Source organism: Equus quagga, chromosome 15, assembly GCF_021613505.1.
Source record: "Equus quagga isolate Etosha38 chromosome 15, UCLA_HA_Equagga_1.0, whole genome shotgun sequence".
Classification (NCBI taxonomy): Eukaryota; Metazoa; Chordata; class Mammalia; order Perissodactyla; family Equidae; genus Equus; species Equus quagga.
The window spans coordinates 61,595,535-61,609,425 of NC_060281.1; the positions used below are offsets into that span (position 1 = coordinate 61,595,535).

General features: G+C 51.2%; 1 long non-coding RNA gene across 1 annotated transcript; it reads left to right on the forward strand.

Moving 5' to 3' along the window:
• The first annotated feature begins 5,210 nt into the window (after nt 1-5,210).
• LOC124226969 (uncharacterized) lies at nt 5,211-7,670 on the forward strand. Its single transcript, XR_006885414.1, has 3 exons — nt 5,211-5,356; nt 5,560-5,784; nt 6,867-7,670. It is a non-coding gene; the product is annotated as an uncharacterized LOC124226969 (long non-coding RNA).
• The last annotated feature ends 6,221 nt before the right edge of the window (nt 7,671-13,891 follow it).

Genomic DNA, 13,891 nt, shown 5'->3' on the forward strand with positions numbered 1-13,891 from the left:
CCCCCCCCCCCCCCCCCCCCCCCGCCGCCACTGTGCCCCATTTCTGGCCATTTACTATCATGTTTAAAATTTGAAGTTAGCTGCGTGTGGGGCATGGGAGGAGAGAACAGAGGTGAGATCAGAAGAGAGATGAAACCGAGGACAAGTGTGATGGGTCTTTTCTTGATACCACTTTCTCTTAGAAAGCATGTGACTGCAGTTAATAATTCTATCCTATTTTGAGGGGCTTATTAATGATCATATGGGGCAAAGAGGCTGCAGGGAGGACCCCTTGTTCTCCTGGCTGATGATTCAGTCTCAGACCCCACGGGGAACCCCTAGGGCTGTGCGGGGAGACCTGGGGAGGGCCGGCTGGAGAGAGATATATGTGTGTGTGTGTATATAATTTTTTCCCCTGGGAGGGGTGTTGGGTTATTTTTGTTCAAGCATGCCTTTTTTTTTTAAGATACACGAACGCTCCAACACTTCAGTGCAAATTGCTTCTATAGCATCCATTTTCCTCCACTAGAGACACCGTGTCCTTGGGGAGGGGAAGGCAAATGGGGGGGGGGGGTTGGCGAAGCGAAGGCCACAGATGGAGCGAGAAGAGGAGAAGAGCGTTGTAGAGATCCGCACTCCTTCACTCCTTTCCTACAGCAGGTCCATGTTGGGGGGCCCTGCAAGATCATTCCTGGCATCGGAAGCCATGGAATGGAGTGTCCCAAAGGTGGAGGACTACGAGAAGCCAAGCCTCTTGTCAGGAGCAGAAGAGAATCAGAGGGTAGGGAGGTCTCTGCGCTGCGCCGCCATGCCCAACGCCGGCGCGCAAATGTCCACGCCTGACGTAAGGCGTTGCTCCTACTAGCGTTTAGGAACCTCCTGGGGGGCCTTCTTGTGGAGGCCACCGGAGGCGGGGAAGCACGCGTGAAAGGCAGTCCTGGGGCGGGGAAGCCGCCCGCACGTCTGCTGGGCCAGCAGGAGCCCCGCCGGCCTCGCCTGCCCTTTCCTGGGGGCGGGGTCCCACTGGAGGAGGGTCACCGGTACCTTCCTTGGCTGGTCCGGCGCTGGCGCTCGCTGCCCTCACCCTCTCTCTGCGCCGAGTGTGGGTGTTCTCCGTGAATACTTTCCACCTCTTTGCCGAGTTACGAGTTACATGTCTGCTTGGTCCAATTTCTGCCCACATTCGGTATGCACCATGAAAGGCCATTTTTCTTTTTGAAGCGGATCCAAAATAATACACATGATGAAGTGCAGGCAGAATGCCTGTGGAAAAAACTAACTTCTCCCAATTATTTCAATGGAACGAAATGGTTGGGCGCTGCAAGCAGAATCCGACAGAGAAATGAAACCTTCCCCCATTTCAGGTCGAGGCATCACCCCAGAGGGTAGCCAAGGGGACTCTGCTGGCTCAGAGCCCAGAGCAGCAGGCCGGCCCTGCCAGGTCAGGCGCTCCGAGCAGGCACAGGACGTCAACCAAGAGGTGCCCAGTGGTGCCTCAGTTTGCCTTGCTTCCAAGGCAGAGAATAATGCCTGCCTCTTACTTAACTTAAAAGAGGGGGCCAGCTAGGTGGCACAGGGGTTAAGTTCCCACATTGTGCTTCGGTGGCCCTGGGTTCGCCGGTTTGGATCCGGGGTGTGGACCTAAGCACTACTTGGCAAGCCATGCTGTGGTAGGCGTCCCACATATAAAGCAGAGGAAGATGGGCATGGATGTTAGCTCAGGGCCAGTCTTCCTCAGCAAAAAAGAGGAGGATTGGCAGCAGATGTTAGCTCAGGGCTAATCTTCCTCAAAAAAAAAAAAAGTTAAAAGACGGATTTTTATGAGATGATCTCAATGGAGAACTTTTGGAATGCCTTTCAGAAAAGAAACTGTGTAAATACAGGAAATTAAAGACCGAAGATTATAAATAGTAAATGGAAGAGGGTGCTCGTGCTCTGAAGTTGCAGTGCCTGTCGCTGGAGTTTCCTGTTTCTGCCCTGGCCTGCACACGCCGACGGGAATTGTGTGTTCCAGTCTGATTCTGCTGAGAAAGGAGGCTGCAACTCAAGAGCCCGGAGCATGGCCCCGCGGGGAGGCCGGTCAAGGGCAGAGCCGCGGAGGGAGCCCCTGCATCAGAGCCTCGCTGCCCCGCGCGGCCGCGGGGGTCTGTGTGAACCCGCTCTCTGAGCTTAGCAGAAATCCTGTTACCGTGCGCTATGGAGGGAGCTGTAAAGTCTAGGGGAAACGTCCTTTGTGTATTGCAGTAGATATTTCGATTTGTAAATATACATGGATTACACAGTCTACTGCAGTGTAAGTTGGGTGTTAAACACAACTGAGGTTTTTAACAGTGCAAACTTTGAAGCAAAAACTTTGAAGAAACTCTTGGAGGCTAATAAATGTCCGTCAAAGAGAACATCAACTTAATGGAATCACGAAAAATCGTAATTAGGAGGCCCTTGCAGAGTAGGAAATGGCGAACCACTCACGAGTCCTGTGGACAGAGAATGTCAAAGAAAAGGCAAAATGATAGTGGCCGTTAGGGTAGCGGGGTGACGCCTCCTTCCATCTAACCATTTCTTTCATGTATGATTAGATAAGTGTTTAAATTTTAAAGTGGGAAAATGGAATTTGGAAAAGCATTGTTTGCATTTGAGATATCCAATTACATCAAGAGGCCTGGAAATTCACCCCCCGCCCCCCCCCCCCCAACAGGTTTAGGGCGGGCAGAGGGCCTCACGGGGAGGTCCGGGTGTTGGTGGGGGAAGGAGAGGTGTAAATGGCCCCAAGTAATTTGGTGAGAGGAAGAGATAAACAAGGGGCCTAAAGGGCCTGGCAAGGCGGGGGCGGGTGGGGGGGGAGGGTGGAACTTAGCTACTCCCAGGACCTGGGCATCGAATTTCCATAAAGCCCTTTATCTCCTTCTGCTGCGATGTTATCTCGCCTTTAAAATGCTAAATCGTTTATATAACATTTGCTGATTCACAAAAGGAAGGCGCTGCAGATAAACATGAAAACAGAGCGGGGCAAGGGGGAACACGCTTGGGGTATGGACTTCCTTCTGGCTTTGCACGAATCTTCTCTCTGGGCCTTGAGTGAGGTCGCGGGGGGTCGGGGGAAGAAGTCTGGGTGCTTCGGAAGAAGCGAGGCTTGTATGGGAGAGAGCTGACTGCCTGTGGGTGTTCTTCTGGTTTTCCTGGGCTGGGTGTGCGTGCGTGTGTGTGTGTGTGTGCGCGCGCGCTCTGGCTTCCCAGTGAGAGAATTTTCACGAGGACTCCCTGTCTAGGCAAGCCGGCTATTGGCGCTGCACCCTGTGTGCTGTTACCCGGGGAAGAGGAGCCCAGTTCTTGTGTGATGTTAGCCTTAAACAGAACGGAGGTGGCGAGAAGAATCAAAAAGTTTGCCGTGTTCAACAACAGCCCAGAAACTTTTATCGCTCGTTAGCATTTACGGAAAAGAAATCATTAAAAAATCCATAATCAGTTGCTTTACATTTGTTTCATGCAACCGGTGGTGCTTTATATGGAGTTAAAAATTAAAGTTTCCATATTTTGTACTTATTTGCTGCAAAGTTAGTTGTCATGGTTTTTTATGTATTGATGCTGTGTTCTCATGTCTCAATAAATTCGAATGGGATCCAGTTTTGAAGACTGAGACCAATGGTTTTCGCTTGGTCTAAATTTCTTGATTCCAGAAGAATGTATTGACAGAAATTTATTTCCAACTCCTCCCCCCCCCCCCCCCCCCCTTTTTATTTTTTCTTTTCTCAGGGAATTCAAACTGTGGGTCCTTTAACGCGCTGACCTGCGGGGACTGTGGTGGAGCTCTGCCGCCATCTATTGGCAATAAAGGAGAGGTGCGCCTCCGAGCCCCCGGAAAGCCAAGGACGTTTCACCCAGGCCAGGCGAGGTGTGTTTGCCAAGCAAAGCCCTTGACTTTTACGGCGAAATATTTTCAAGTCAAGAGCCTTCCCACTGGATTTGGAATGGCAGTATAGCACATGGGCTTTACTGCTGGGTTCTTAGCCTGACTCCAGCTCAGTAGGGAGAAGGGGTAGCTGAATTTCATAGTGTCAAATTAGGGTCTGTTTTGGTAGGTCTGTTTCCCTTCAGTGGGCAAAAAAGCCGTAAACGAACTTGCATTACCTTGCTTTCTACTTTGGTCCATCCATCTCCAAATCCAAATGTACCCTTGAGAGGCAACCGAGGCCCAGAAACGTTCAAAATGTTTGCGGGTCACACAGCTCTGCAGGCAGATCTGAGGGCTGTGCCCGTGCACTTCTGGTCACATACTCCCTAAGCCGATTTTGGAAACACTGTATTCCCTCCTTAAAGGAGGCGCCCTGAACCAAGCTCCTGTGCTGCGTGTGCGGGGGGCGGGGGGGGGGGGGAGCGTGGGGCGCCGAGCAGCAGCCCCGGCAGGCCAGCTTTGGAGAAGCGTGTGTGTGGAAGTTCAGGGTCTAGAAGTTGGGTTCCCTGACTCTCCGTCCGCGCGCCTGCTGCAGAGTCTCTGTCTGGGGTCCAGCCCTCACCACACGGCGCCGTCAGAGGGGACATTGAGGAGGGACGAGCTGGTTAGCATCTCCTCCGATGCAGCGCTGCCTTCCTGAATCAGGCAGACCCGGCCCGGGCCTTGCTGTGGAGGAACCAGGCCACGCCGGGACCCCGTGGGGCCTTCACCCAGGCTGGGCTGTCCCCCCAAGGTGCTGCCCACGGCGTCCCTGGACCTGAGCCGGAAGCTGGTGCGCTCCGTGGGGATGCTTCCAACCCAGCCCGCTGACGTTTTCCAGCCGTCCTGGCAGCTGAAGATTCAATGTGTCACCTAGAAACCCAGCCCTTGGAAAAAATCTCAACTGTGTTCCACGTGAGGGGCCATGGGTGGCCAGGTTAGTTAATTTAAATAATTAACTTACCATAATTGTTCATATTTGATAATTAATATTAATATAATAATTTAAATAAAACGCGCGTTCGTAACTTTCTTGGATGACTTCCTGGCCTCGCGCAAGGCTCCCTGTCGTCTCTGAGCGCCTTCGTCTAGTCTTTCTCGGCTCCTTGGACGCAGCGGCGTCCCGAGCGCTTCCCGAGCGGCGGCGCTGTGGCCGGCGGGGCTGCTCGCCGCTGCGCCCCGCACAGGCCGTTCCTCTGCTCTCGGCCGTGCGGTGCCCGGGGCGGAAGCCCTGCAGCTGGAGACTGGCTTCCGCCTGCCGGTGGGCAGGAGGGGCGGCAGGTGGCGGTGGTGCTGGTGGGGAAGGGTGACCGATGTGACCTCTCCTGGAAGGTTTTCAGGATGCACGTGTTGACTTTTGACTTCCAAGTCCCAAAGCTCGTTTCAGTAGTTCCAGGCGGTTATGACGGTGGCTCGCTGGCCTGAATGATCTTAATCACGAAAGCACTTGTAAGTTATTTTTTATTTTAATTTTTTTGATCAAATAAGTTTTATGTGTTATTTATGAGAAAGACACTTAAGGATTTAAATAAACCTTTAAAATATTTACATTTTTACTTCTGACGTTTTGTTTTACACCTTTTGAAAACAGGAGCTTTTCTGTTCTCCCTTTGCACTTTTATAACGTTTGTGGTTTTTATTGCATGTTTCAGGTGTACAGCTTTATAATTCGACGTCTGTGTGCACTACACAGCGCTCCCCGCCACCGCCTGCTTCCCACCCTCACCGCGCCGCCCACGCGCGGTGGTCAGCTGGCCGGCCGGCGCCGCTGGCTGGTGGCCTCCCCGAGACACGCAGGCACCGAGACTTCCGTGGGGACCGAGGCGTCCGGGTCCTGCCCCTCACTCCTCCCCCTGCTCGTGGCCCCGACGGACCAGGTCGGCACGGAGGGCGCGGAGGTCTGCTTCCCAGATGGGAGCAGGGCCCGGAGGCGAGCGTGGGGCGGGGGCGGCGGGGAGGCGCAGCCGGGAAGGGCGGGCGGCCAGACCCTCCCGGCAGAGCCTGAGCGGCGCCCGGCGCCGGCACCCGCCGCCCCGGGGCTGTGCTTCGCTCCCCGCAGACTCCCTGCCCAGGGACTGCCTGAGCGGAGTGACAGACAAAGTCTTTATGAGCTGGGGAAAGTGTGTAATTTGTTCGGAAGAACATAAAGCTCATTGTTGTCCTCGGGCTGTGGGTGGCTGAAGGCGCACCAGCCTCCGGCTCAGGTCCAGGGACGCCGTGGGCAGCACCTTGGGGGGACCGCCCAGCCAGGGTGGAGGCCCCACTGGGTCGCCTGGTTCCTCCACAGCAGGGCCCGGGCCGAGTCTGCCTGATTCAGGAAGGCAGCGCTGCCGCGGAGGAGATGCTGACAGACTCTGAGGGAGGCTCAGCACTTTGTCTCCTTTCCCGAGCAAATTGTCCACGGAATTTAATAGAATTCTAGCCATTTAGTAGTGAAAGACAAAATAGGACTTTCTTCCCCAGGAGTTTTAAAAAGGCACTTTATTAAAGACTAACCCTTGACAAGTTTCCTTGGCATTTTGAATCATACAGAATTCATAATACACCCTGCAAATTTGTGTGTTAATCAGAAGCGTTCAGTCCCACTCAGATGTAGACCTTAAACACCGGCACTTTCTGCCCTCCATCCTCTGGGTTGTCACCTTGCCAGCCCCGCAGCTTGCAGGGGTGGAGGCTGACAGCCGGTGTCTTAACCCTTCCCTGGGAGAGTCCCCAGCAAGAGGGTGAATTCTCCTCCAGGAGCAGCTAAGTGTGCTGCAGGCACTGATGCGGCTTCAAGAAAGCTGGTAGCCGGGTTAACCTGCACTGGCCAGCAGTTTCTTTCTTGGCCAGTCATTTTTTTCTGCCTTCGTCTGGCTTTGTTCTCTTTTTTTAAGCAACATAGTGAAGACATTTTCTTTTAAATCGTTTCTCTCTCTCTCTCTCTCTCTCTCTCTCTCACACACACACACACACACAGGCACACGGATTCACCTGTGGAAGCCACAGAACATTTGTGGCCCAAGAAGATTCAAGCGACAGCAAAATGAAGACTAATCAAGTCAGGGGACGCTTCCTTTTCCTACAACCAGACTCCAGTACCCCAGAATCTGTGTTTGTGAAAACTCCAGAGGAAGACAAACAACACTCCCTCCAGTGCTCCCCTCTTGCCTCGTCCCCCTAAAGTCTTTCCATTTTCTTGCCGTGTCCCCCTGTTCCCTCTGTAGAAGCCAGCACAGTTTCTGCGGCCGGCGAGTGGGCAGGCAGGGGGGCTGACGGAGACAGGGGAAGGCACCTACCTGAGGCTTCCTTCTTGTGAAGAGGACTCGAGGCCTTCCGGCCCTCTGGGACCAGCTCCTCTGGACAAAGATGGCGGGCCTGGGCTTCCTTTGGCTTGGTGCCGGGTGTATACAAACACGGCAGATTACCACGGGTCCCAGTTCATCGGATATATTCCTGGGGTGGGAGCAGCCTCGTTGGGCTTCCAGAAAACTCACCCAAGGAAGAAAAGCTCGCTCTGAGACAGATGAGGCTGAGGAGATGGGTTTTGTGCCTGTTTTTCTTGCGCCCATTGTGTGTTTGCACAAGCCAAGCAAACCCCCTTGTGAATCATTTTGATCCTCGCAAACTCTCGGCACAGCTCTCAAAATTGCCCAAGGACCTTTCCATCAGTTCAAAGAAAAAATGTGTTGTTTTAGTCTAGCAACGTATCTCTTTATAGCCACAGATTATCACAGCATGGAGGGAGCATTGCACACCTGCAGGGAGGGGGCGGGGCGCCTGGTCGTAAAGGGCTTTTTTGGGTAGCGTATTTTTCACTGAATATAGTTGAAAATCACTTATTTGGCTATAGCCTTCTATTCACGGGCCGACTCTAGAAGCATGTATTTTTTTTAAAGATTGAACAAAATTACCTTGCTCAGGATTTGCATGGGGTTGGTGTGGAGGCCACGGAGAGTGTGCTGGGGGAGTGGGTGCCCAGGGCTTCAACCTCTCTTCCTTTCAGGACCAAATGCGTGCCGCTTGGTGGCCGCGGAGCTCCATGATGGCTGAGCTGCACCAGCCGATGCTGTCTGTGAGGCTGTCCTGCGACCGCGATGGCTCCTCCACGGTAGCAAGCTCACTCTGAAGTCTCGAAGCTGTGTGGCGGCGGCCATGGGGCCGTGGGGGAGGTGCCGGGGACAGGAGCCAGCACTGTGTGAACGCAGACCTCAGCAGCGAAGGACCTCCTGACTCTTGAGAGAAAAGGGAGAAGTTGCAATGTCTGAAAAATGTTTGGTAACGTTGGCAAATCTTTCTAAGATTGTTTGAAGTTATGGTGGCACTTGATGATCACATTTTAAACACAGTAGATCTCGACTTAAAATGAGCCCAGGTAAGAACAACACTTTAGAGCAGCAGACTCAGGACGTGAGTAAAATGCTGCCTTCTGGGGCATCACCTGGTTGTTTCAGCCAGGAGTCGAGGAGAACTTCATGAAGGTAGGAATAAAGGAGGTTCATCTGCAGTAGGGCGTCAACAGAGCGGCTGCAGACTCAGCTCTCCACGCGCTCTGCCAGCAGGGGCCACGTTTCCCCACGCGCTGTGCCAGCGCAGGCCATGACGCCTGCTGCTCACCGGGGCTGCTCGCACCACCGGAGCTCTGGCATCTCGCTGTGGTCAGGCTCGGCGGCAGCAGCATGCCCACCTTCCTGAGGCAATCCTGTTCAACTTGACTGAGAGTCTTTCCTGGAAGGAAACTTTGCTCCTAGCTCCTCAAATATAATGCAGTAGATTTTCGGAAGTTAGGCTCTATAACATCGCTATGTACTCTGATTTAGCGACTCCTGTGCCACTGCCCCTGAGAGAAGTAGAAGGGTGGGTTCAGTGAGACTCTGGTCACGGCATTTTCATGAGCAGATCCACACACAACCTTGTTTCATGCGTGTTTCTGTTCAGACACCTTCTTTAATGCATAGTGTGGATTCAGCACCTTTGAGCTCACAGCCTGAACGACACTCGTCTAGCACGTCTTCTTTTTCCTTGAGGTACATCCCAGCCCTCTGGCCCTTAGGAAGACCGTACGTACTTCAACACTCTGCTTGGGGCCATTTTAAACAGTGACATCACCAACAAAAAGCACAAAAATGCAAAAACAAGGACACTAGGTAGACTGTGAAATGGACACGTTTACAGCGTGAGAGCTGAACCAAGCAGGTGGAGCATCATCTTTCTCAACCTCACCTGAGACCACGTGCACCAGCAGGCTCTGCGTTGTTACAGTTCTGCACATGTCCACGAATGAGCCCGAAAACTCTGAGGGCACTGATTTTGGGGTTACAAATGAATTTTATCGAGTAAGAGAATTTGCAAATATGCAATCCGTCAATTATGAGGATTGACTATATATTGATGAAACCAACGTGCATTTTTAAGCTCTCCTGATTCTGGGTAATGATTATTATTTGGTAACTTAATTTTTGGTCTTATCTAATGTCAAAGCAAAGATAATTACCATTTGAAAAATTAACTGCATTTATACAGTGTTTTGTTAATAAAGACAGATGGTTTTGAAAATATCTCTTTACCCTTCTCTCTCCTTGAAGTCAGTGATCTCTTTTGTTTTGTCTTTCTAAATCCATCAAAAAAAGTTGTTCATTGGGTCAGCTGGTGGCCAAATGGTTAAGTTCACGTGCTCTGCTTTGGCTGCCCAGGGTTTCACCAGTTCGGATCCTGGGTGTGGACCCAGCACTGCTCATCAAGCCATGCTGAGGCGGCGTCCCACATAGCACAACCAGAAGGACCTACACCTAGAATATACAACTATGTACTGGGGGGCTTTGGGGAGAAAAAGAAGGAACCAAAAAAGGAAAAGATTGGCAACAGATGTTAGCCCAGGTGCCAATCTTTGAAAAGAAAGTCACTCACCAAACACCCTCTGCTTTTCTGGATATGACCGGCCCAGGTATTAGCCTAACTTGCTACTCACCAACGACAGAGTTTTGGCCTGTCCTAAAGACAGTAATTTCATTGTTGTTGAACTATTGAATATGAGTGTATTCAATATACTAGGATGAGTGAATTATTTCACTTGGAGATGGTGTTTTTGCCCTTTGGAGCTATACTGGGAAAACATATTTCAAGCAAAGAATCTCTTTCAGGAGTCCTTTTCACATTTTCATGGCAAGGAAGGCTTATCGATTTTCTCCAAAGTGAGATTGTGAAACTGTCCCTCTAGGGCACCATTTCCTGAAGTGAGATCCATAAACACTGGTCATGTGGATTATGCAACTGGAGAAATTTGGGAAATTCTGAGCAAAGTCAAACTTGCTTCTCTACCACAGGCCTTCTCAGAGCCTTTAACTGCTAATGTACATTTTGAAACTCCACGTGGTACGTAGTGTCCCACACAGAGCTGACCATGGAATTATCCCCCCGACCCTTGTTCTCTGGGTTCCCTCTTGGGAAACACTACCACAGAGGCCGGATGGAGCACCGAATATGCAGGGCGTGCCCACAGCCGCGGGCTGCCGCGTGTGCGCTGGCTGGGCTGCCGCTTCCACGGTGGAGAGATGGCAGTGGCTGGGAGGCAGACCGCGATGGGGCTGAAACAGTGTCTCCCGCTGTGTGGAGGAAACGCAACGATGCGCTCCCTCCTTTTCTTTCGGTGCCGTCGGGGGATCATTTCCTGGTTTTAAGTACTGAAATGGACATGCTGCTCTTTTTATGTGATTTTGCAAGAAGCATTTACTGATCACTGACTGCGAAAAGGCACCACACAAGTGTGGGTAACTCAGAGACGAATGGGGCTTTGAGTTGCCAAAAGAAGAGAGAAACTCTAGTGATTTCCCTTTGATCTTGCTTCTCCTGCCGAGTTGATAGTCATCTCCACCGCAGTTACTGCATGCGTCATTTCAGGCGCTGCTTCCCAGACGGTCACTATTCCTGAGCCCCCTGAACACAGGGGAAACTGATGCCAGTCTTGTCATGGCTCTTGTTGAAAGCCTGTGGCTTTTCTTTTTCCCTTTGCATTTCTCATGTAGACAGTCACATGCACAACAACTGGATAATGATTGTAACTTTAAAAAATTTCCCCAAAGTGTCTTTTGAGGGCGAGTCAGTCAATTAGTCACATAGGTTCTCAATGTCCCTTTTACTTTGTGCAGTTTGAAGCTCAGTGTCGGTCATCCCTGTACATAGGAAAAGCACAAAACGTTATAACTAAGCATCCAGTGTGTGCCAGGCGCTGTGTTAGGTGCAAGCCACCATGTGAGAGTCGGTTCCTGTCCCAGGTGGAAGGAGGTCTTGCGTTTGTAATTAAATAGTAACAGTTACAGCTACCAGTTCTCAAATACTCACTCTGTGCCTGATGCGGGAACTTCTCAGGTTTGCTGGGAACGATAGCCCTGATGTTGCTGGCGATGTCGGGAGAGAGGTTTTCCAATGGAATTAACTATGGTCGTCGGGGTTTAAGTGAAAGTGCTGGTGAAGCAGCTAGGACCGTGTCTGACTTGCGGGAGGAGAGTAGGAAAAGGCACCTTTGCTGCCCATTGGACTTGTCGCCCAGGCAGCGTCTGCTTCTGACTCATCGTTGTCTCCTCGCAACTGATGCTCCATAAATGTTTGTTGAGCAAACAGAGATGACAAGGAAAAGGAGAAGTGACAACTGACTACTCAGCAAGACAGAGTAGAATGAGCTCACTTTTGTACTCTCAGTTTTTAGAAGAATTTTTCCTTTTGGTCATTTGGGAACTAATGACACGTGAAGTAGAGAATTGAGTTACTTCATCGGACAAATCGAGCCAGTGGCATATCATTTTGTACTTTTTCTAGATAATTCAGGCACATGTATTTTGGGGTCATGTATTATCTGGAAAATGGCCTCACTTCTCCATTTCATGTTGTGTGCTGGCAGATGTCCTGGAATATTACAAACTCTTACCATGAACTTAATGACAAAACGGCTCTCGTGTGTGTCAGTATTTTATGAGGATTGTCATGGTATTCCGAGCGTGTAAGGCTCTTTATAAAAGAGAGAGCTTTAGGATTTGTACGTAGATTCTTCTGTGAAGTCTACAATATGCGCTATTTCCATAAAGGTTGCTTAACATAAGCTCACAAATACTTTCAAGGGCCTTAATTCTGCAGCCGCCCCGCCGGGCGAGCCCAGTGCTGCTGCCTGGGGAGTTGTGCCCGGATGCAGGCCACAGAGGCCACCTCCTGCCCCTCCCAGGAGCCAGCAGCCTGTCACTGTGGGCGCTGGAGTTGCATTTCACAGCTCCTTTATTCACTTGCTCATAACTTTCTGCCAGATTTTTTGGGGCTGAAACCTCTTGTCTGATGCTGGGCCATGTCTGCCCAAAGGCAAATTTTCTGGAGAGTTTTCTGTGAGGGCTATTAAGACTTTCCTGAGTCAATGAAAATAGGAAATTCTTCATTTGGATTGGTTGGCTTCGGTTTACTAGTAACTCAGAATTTAACCCAGTCACACAAGATGCTCTCTCTGTCTGTCTCTCTCTCTCACACCCACATACGTCCAACACGTATACACAGCCACTCCCAACATGCACTCAAACCCACACACCACACACTTGCACATGCTGACACACGCATGCACACCCACCCACCCAACACATATACCCAATACTCTCTCACACTCACTCAACACACACTCACACCACACACTCGCACACATGTGTGTACACCCAACACATACCCCACACTGGCACACACACACACACGCACACAGGGCCTCTGCTCTCAGTCCAGCTGATGCAAACCCTGAACCAAGGGTCATTTTCCCTTGGGGAGCCGCAGACTCGGCTTGGTTATCTGGAACAGGAAAGGAAGAGACGCTGAGGGGCAGACACAGTCATTGCACCCTGGTCAGTTTTAAGCACAAACAAACGGCACTCATTTGCCTGCTCCTTCAAAATCGGAGGATGACATAGGAATCAGAAAGGGGCCTTTGAAGGCGTTGCCGGAGCAACAGCAGGAGTGAGGGTTGAATCCTCCATCCACCTAAGTCAACATTTTGTCATGAAAAGGGGGCAGTGCCCTCCTTGGCCTCCCAGGGCTCGCTCTGCTATCATGAAAGACGCAGTTCAGCTCTCTCCTTGATCTTGACGTTTGTCACACCCTTTCTGGTCACAAAGAACCTGTATTTATGTAAAGGGGCAGCAAGGGATTACTAACGGAAAGAGGAGGAAGGAGGCAGCCGCTTGTGGCCAGAGCAGAGTCCCCGGGGTAAGTGACAGCCTCCTGGGCGTTGCTCCCAGACCGTCCACGCCCTCCGTTGATTTGAGGCTGTGAGTCAATAGCTGTAGTCAGTAGCCCTTGTTAGCTCTAATTTCTGGAAAAAAAATCCTGGCTTTGATGAATAGTGAGCACCAGGCAGTGGGCGCTCTGGGCTGGGAAAGCGGGTCCCGGGACTGGCAGCCTTTTTACATCCCCGCCTCTCTCTTCAGAAAGCCTCTGAGTAATAATTTGACACTAACATTACCTGATTTGGGAAAAAACGAAGTCTCTAATTTTCTATATTTAAATATTTTATTGCTCTGTATAATTTTATCCTGTAAGAGGAAAACAGAAAAAGCTAAAGTCACAGGAGGGAAAAGGCAAAGAATTTGGGAAGATAAATTGAAGAAGATAGGCTCTTGAGCTGGGTTTGTTCCAGGGGGTGCACGGCTGTGACCGCACGCGTTCGCCCTCAGGTGGCCCGCACCTGTTCTGGCCCATGGGCGGGAACTGAGAATGCAGGGGATGGCTTACCCCGAAGGTGGCCTGGGCTAGATGGTCCCCTGGGGCGGAGGCCCAGACCCGTGTGCTTTGGGGCCCTGTCCTGCTGGCACTGAGCAGCCCGAGGGCAGTATGAGGAGCTGGCTTTGCCTCAGCAGCTATGAAAGCCCAGAAGCCTATCTTCTATAGATAGCCCCGAACCGGCTGCTCCCCAAAGAAAGGCACCTCCTCCTTTCTACGGACACTTCAGGCTGCGCGTGCTTTTTAGCGAATGTTTCTTTTTCTTTT